This window comes from Asparagus officinalis, chromosome 1 (genome assembly GCF_001876935.1).
Source record: "Asparagus officinalis chromosome 1, Aspof.V1, whole genome shotgun sequence".
NCBI classification, from domain to species: Eukaryota; Viridiplantae; Streptophyta; class Magnoliopsida; order Asparagales; family Asparagaceae; genus Asparagus; species Asparagus officinalis.
The window spans coordinates 72,371,160-72,378,120 of NC_033794.1; positions in this window are offsets into that span (position 1 = coordinate 72,371,160).

Sequence of the window (6,961 nt, forward strand, 5' to 3'; positions counted from 1 at the left end):
GAAATCTCCACCAGGAATCCGGGGAGTCGAGCACTCCCTTCCAATTCAATGTCATGGCATAGTTGGCCAACATACCGGCCAGAATTACGCTATATTGTAGGCATATAAAATTGCTTATAGGTCCCTTAGCTCAGCTCGGTACAAACCGACAAACCAACGAGGCAATGAGATTGACTAATCACACGCAAGCAATGGAATACGTCCATTCGCGTGCGGAATCAAGCCAAGTGTTGAAGAGTCAACGAGTCATCCAACCAAGAGTAGACTCGTACGAATCACGATTGAATCAAGATCGGTTTCGGACTCGAACTCAGAAGTGGAGTTACTGCCAAATCAGGAATCTGACTTACTGCCAAATCAGGTCAACAAATCGAATCCGAACCTATCAACCGCAGAACTGAAAAACGGGCACAAAGAGGCAAAACGACAAATACCTGGAGGTCGGCTCACCGAGCCACCAAGGAGGCTCAGTGGCCGAGCCACCTTGGTGGCTCACCGAGCCACCTTGTGGTGGCTCGGCGGCCACCAAGGTGGCTCGGCCACCACCGAGCCACCAGGTGGTGGCTCGGTGGCCGAGCCACCTATTGGTGGCTCGGTGGCCGCCGAGCCACCTAGGTGGCCGGCCACACTGTGCCCAAGGCACAGTGAGGGTAGCCTATAAATAGGCCACCCCCTTGTTCATTTGAGAAGGTTGGAAAATTTGGAGAGAGGCGAAGCCCTGCAGGATTGGAGACTCGGATCTAAAAAAGATCTCAACTTTGGGACATCAAGGACTTGCTCATCCAGATCTGGTGCTCGGCGACCGTCAACGCCAAATAAGTGTTCGAGAGGACCGGATCTCAGATCTACGCAGACGTACTCCGGATCTAAGCTTGGTCTTAGATCCCGAGACTTGGATGATTGTTTCCTTGGTGAACCAATCCTCCCCGGCTATTATTTCCTTTGTGGAATAATACCCGTCGTACTGCTTAGATCTGATCGGATCCAGATCTCGCGGTTGTCCACGGATAAACCCCGGCGCAGGCAAAGAACCCACAAAGCAAGAGACCGCAAAATAGGATCTTGCGATTCGTTCGATACAAAAGGAGAAAATTGTAATTTTTCTTTATTTTTCTTTGATTTCATTGTAACCGGATCTAAAAAAGACCGGATCTTTGTAAACACAAAAAGTTGTTAATTAAGAGTGCAATGGAATCAGTAACAAAGAAAGACATAATTTTTCCGGCGAACAATCTGGCGACCACAGTGGGAGCCGACGATCTCGCTGACGAGATCGATGCGTCGCAGCCGCGGATTTCAATTCCGGTCATGGAGGAGGTCGAGTATGAATTCGACCAAACTAAGTTCGAGGAATACTTGTCCTCGTCTAGATCGACCTCCCCCCGCAAGTCCAAGAAGTCCAAATTCTACTCCGGGAGAAAGGTTCGTTGGTATGAAGAAGTCGAAGCCACCAACGAAGATCTCGCCCCGTTTGATGCCAAAGTCGCATCGGGTGAGGTTCCTCCAGTTTCTAACCAGGTCAGATCTGCTCTGGCCAACTCTTTTGCCACAGAGGGCGTGGTGACTCTCTCGAAGAGAGCCCGCCAAAGGCAACATCAACGCCTTGCGAAACCCGTAGAAAGTTGCAGAAAGAAGTGGCCAAGAAGCCGCCACCAACTCGCAAAGTTTGGAGGCCGAAGTCTGAAGCGGCGGTTCAGACCAAAAAGCAGCAACTGCAGCCTCCAACCAAAATTCAACCTCCGGCGAACCAAGCTAAGTCGCTGAGAATTCCCATAGCTACTCCGGGAGATCATGCAGAATCCTCCCGAAGAAGAAAGCCAGTCTTGGAGCGCCTCGGTCCAATTCCCGATGGGAGAGGCAAAGCTCCAGTTCACGAGCGTTTGGGCCCGATGAAGAAGCCCAGAACGACTCAACACGCTGGGGGTCGCCGTCACCTCCAGTATAACAAAGAACTCAAGGCAGCTGCGCTCACCAACTTGTGCATCGAAGTCCAAGAGCATGCCGAAGACTCACGCCCACAAAGGCACGTTTCGAGGCGTGTAACTTTTGAAAACCCAAAGAAGGCAATCCGACCTCAGATGGAAACATTATCATCTGATAGTGATAGTGTTATACCTGAGAAGTCATGCCCGCACACGATAGGTTACTCCGACTGTCAAAATGACGAGTTGTACTATCGTGCTGGGGGTACGAATAGAACCAAGAAGAGGAGTCCCCAAGAACGGGAAATTCAATGTCCCTGTTCCAAACTCATTCGGGCGGTATTGTCTGAATGCAATTGCATTAAGGCGGTCCCCGAAAGAGTTTCAGTTTTTGAAAGACTCAACACGGAGACGCCAAAACCAAGGCCTAGGCGCTTCCAACGAAGAAGAAGGGTGATTGAAGACGGAGAATTTCCGAGGGTCACCACCAACATGACGAGCAAAGGGACATCGGCACGAGAAGATTTCGAGTCGATTCTAAGAGCCTCCCGACCTAGAACCCGTCTGCAGTCCGGAACCATAGAGCGAGCAACTTATGGTAGGATTCGGACAAGACGCCCTTCAGAAGATGAAGAATCTGATGCCGGCTCCGACAAGAGTACCTTCAGAAGGTGAAGAGTCGGATACCTGCTCCGCAGTCGCATCAGATAATACAGTGTCCAGTGAGGGGGAACCCCGCGAGTCACTGATGATAAGCGCGGAACAAGTGGCCAAGATGCTCGAAGATGCCATAGCCAAACAACAGGAAAGCTTTAGGTGCGAGATGCAAATGGCCTTGCAGACTATGAGAGAAATGCATGAGCAACAAATGCAGGCACTGACGAACCAGCGAGGTGAACAAAGCCGCCGTAACCAGATTGTTCAGGAAGAGGAGCACACAGATAGGGATGGAGCTCACAATGCCAATAACCCTCCCGTCAATGCAGGGGGTGGTAACGAGGATGCCAACGAAGATACAAGTGAAGACTTGAAGATCAAAAACCTCGAGAGCAAAATCAACACATTGATCTCCGCTCAAGAAGTAAAGAAGACGGGCATTCCTTGCCCATACCCAAGAGAATGGGAATCGATCCCATATCCGGCGAAGTTTAATCTAATTAACTTCACGCCGTTTAATGGGATGGGTTCACCTACCCAGCATTTGATTTACTGGTGCGGTCATTCGTTGGCACTCTTCATGGAGCCGCCTTCGATTGGTATCGCCGCCTCAAGCCAGGAAGCGTAAATAGCTGGGACGACATGGAGACAAAATTCCTCGCTAACTTCTTCGACGACGACACCGAAATATCTATCGGATCATTGCTCGATGAGAAGCAGAAGGACAGGGAGTTAGTCGACACCTTCATCAAAAAGTTCCGGAACAAGGCGATGAATTGCCGGGACCCGATCACCGAGGAATTCATTCTCCAGACCTGCCATAATAATCTGTCCTTAGACGTATTGGAAGCAATGGGGACAGCACCGTCTGACACTTGGAAGGATCTGAAGGCCCGAGGGGAGCAGGCTGAGCGATTCCTTAGAAGGAAAAAGGCCGAGAGGAACCAACCGACGGTTAATCCGCTGGACTCAAATTTCGGCTCTCGTGGTAAGGGCAAGGCACCTGCAGCTGCTGGTGGTGCTAATCAAGCGTCACAACAACAATCCCGAAGGCAGCAAAAGACTTCGGGTCCGAGACTCCAAAAAGAGTACTCTTTCAAGGACGAAGACGTTCCAGCCATCTTCGAATCGCTCCTTGAAGGTAACAAGATCAAGCTACCACCTATCACAAATCAGGAGGAAGCTGACAACACTACGGACCCAAAGTACTGTGCATACCACAGGAGGGTCGTTCATCCCACCAAGGATTGCTTTGCTCTCAAGAATAGCATTCAGACCTTGGTTGAAGCCGGCGTCATAACGCTAAGGTAAGCCAATTGAGAACGGCACCACTCCAAAGAGTATACGAGTATAAACTGTTTCTCAATCCTCCGACCGGTATAAGAGGTTAAACTACTCCCTGATACTCCAATAGGTATATGAGTCTAAACTGTTTCCTCACTTTTGATGAGAAGTTCCTGGAAAATATTAAGTTAATATTCTTAAGGATAACCCGGTTAGTTAACTGATAATAATGTCCGAACCAGTTCCGCAGAGGAAACTGGGGGTGGACGATTTATGTAACGGGAAGTTCCCAAAACCACAGCAATGTAATGAATAAGAACTCCCATTCAAATTCTCACCGTGTCTATGCACTCAACACTCTCTCTGTTAGAATCCGGACGTAAAATTCCCAATTGGTCAAACCTTCTTACAGTTAGGACCACAGTCAAAATCCCCTCTCGATTCCCCCAATGAACGAGAGGTCCTCAAATCGAGCGATCAAACCTTCCTACAGTTAGGATCGTCTCAAATCTCCCAATTGGTCAAACCTTCTTACAGTTAGGACCACAGTCAAAATCCCCTCTCGATTCCTCCAATGAATGAGAGGTTCACTTTCAAATCGAGTGATCAAACCTTCCTACAGTTAGGGTCACCTCAAACTCCTGTTTGGCCAAACCTTCCTACAGTTAGGGTCAAAACCATAATTCACTCTCGATAAACGAGAAATTCATCTTTAGTTCAGTAATCAAACCTTCCGACAGTTAGGGTTATCTGAATCTTTTCGAATCTCGGAGTGGAGATTCCACTCTTGGTTTCACCCTTCCGGATTCTGGGGGTGGAGATCCCACCTCGAGTTTCCTTTCCAGCTGAAGATAGAATATAAAATTCTTCTTTTCAGCATCGGGAGACAGAATATAAAATTCTTCCTCTCCCATTTTGGGTTCGTCTTTGCCCCAAGAGAAGACACCATTTTATACAACTCCCAAAATCTGTGCCTCACGGTATTAGGAAGTTTATCCCGAATCCTAAGCAGGGATAAGTCTGCGCCTAACACGCGTTGCCGGTTTAGTCTTTTCCCGTAGAAAAAGACACCAGAGTTCGATTCTGGGGTATTCTATCCTGAAACCTAAGCAAGGATAAGTCTGCGCCTAACCCGCGCTGCCGGTTAGTTCTTAACCGTTGAAAAGAACATCCGTCCACATATTCAACATTGTGGCAGGTTGTTATTAATAACACCAAAATCCATGCTTTACACGCATGGGGAATTACATCCTGAATCCTAAGAAAGGATATGCCGACGCCTAACACGCGTCGCCGGTTTAGTCTTTTACCGATTGTAAAAGATACCAAAATACCAGTCTGGGGTATTTTATCCCGAAGCCTAAGTAGGGATAAGTCAGCGTTTAGTACACGTTGTCGGGTAGCCTATTCCCGTAACAATGGCGAAGCCTATGTATTCAACATCATAGCATAAAGTCTCAGAGAATTCACTCTCTTAGCACAACGTTACATGCGGAACGGATTTAGACAATCCGCATGCTAGCCCGACTCAAACGGTAGTCGGTAAAGGCTAATCAAATCCGTTGAAGGCTGGGGGTTAGCCAAAAATCCTAAAGTCAATGCCTAACACGCGTCGCCGGGTAGTCTATTCCCGTGAAAAAGACGAAGTCTACGTATTCAATATCGTAGCACTAAAAGGGTTAACTCTTTTAGCATAACGTCACATGCGGAACGGGCTTAAATAATCCGCATGCTAGCCCGACTCAAACGGTAGTCGGTAAAGGCTTCTCAAACCCGTTGATGGCTGAGGGTTTGCCAAAAATCCTATAAATACGGGGGTCACTGACGCATCAACTTCATTAGTTGGTCTCGTGACCTGAGCATCCAACGACATTCGAAACCCTAGGGTCAACGCCAGTCAACACGTTACGAGCAAAAATTCAACGTACGACGTTCGAAACCCTAGGGTCAAAGCCGGTCAACTCGTAACCCTAGGTCAACGCCAATCAACGCGTTGCGATCAAATAGTCAACGTACGACGTTCAAAACCCTAAGGTTAACGTCGAACAACGCGTAACCCTAGGTCAACGCCAGACAACGCGTTGCGAGCAAAAATTCAACGTACGACGTTCGAAACCCTAGGGTTAACGCCGGTCAACACGTAATCCTAGGTCAACGCCGATCAATGCGTTGCAATAAAAAAAAATCAATACTCCGAAAAGTATACGAGTATAAACTGCTTCTTAACACTCCGAAGAGTATATGAGTATAAACTGCTTCTCAAATCCTCCAATAGGTGCATGAGGTTAAACTGCTTCTTAAGTACTCCAATAAGGTATATGAGTATAAACTGTTCCCTAATTTTTTGAGAAGTTCCTGGAGAATGTTTTCTATAAATATTCTTAAGGATAACTCAATAATACGACGCCGGACAACGCGTAGCAGATAAAGACTCGACGCCAACAATCGATGGTCAGCTAAATCAGGAATCGACTTCAAAGTTTAAAATTCCGACAACGGTCAGACAATAAATGCAGCACCGAAACTCTTTCAGACATTCGACAAAGCACCGAATAGCCTGGAGAATTGAAGGAATCAAGAACGGAAGTCATTCCAAGGTCCCATCACACCGACTGAATGTTGGGACGATCATATCCAAAGTATTTCAGACTCTTCTATAAAAGAACGAGACTGAAATACTTTGGAGGGGGTATCTGTAGGCATATAAAATTGCTTATAGGTCCCTTAGCTCAGCTCGGCACAAACCGACAAACCAACGAGGCAACGAGATTGACTAATCGCACACAAGCAACGAAATACGTCCATTCGCATGCGGAATCAAGCCAAGTGTTGAAGAGTCAACGAGTCATCCAACCAAGAGCAGACTCGTACGAATCACGATTGAATCAAGATCGGTTTCGGACTCGAATTCAGAAGTGGATTTACTGCCAAATCAGGAATCCGACTTACTGCCAAATCAGGAATCAAATCAGAGTCTGGATCAACCGAATCACGGACAGAACCCAAAGGTGGAAAACAGCAGAAAACCAAACACCCGGAGGGGCTCGGAAACCAAGTCACCGAGGCGGCTCACCGAGCCACCAAGGTGGCTCGGTGGC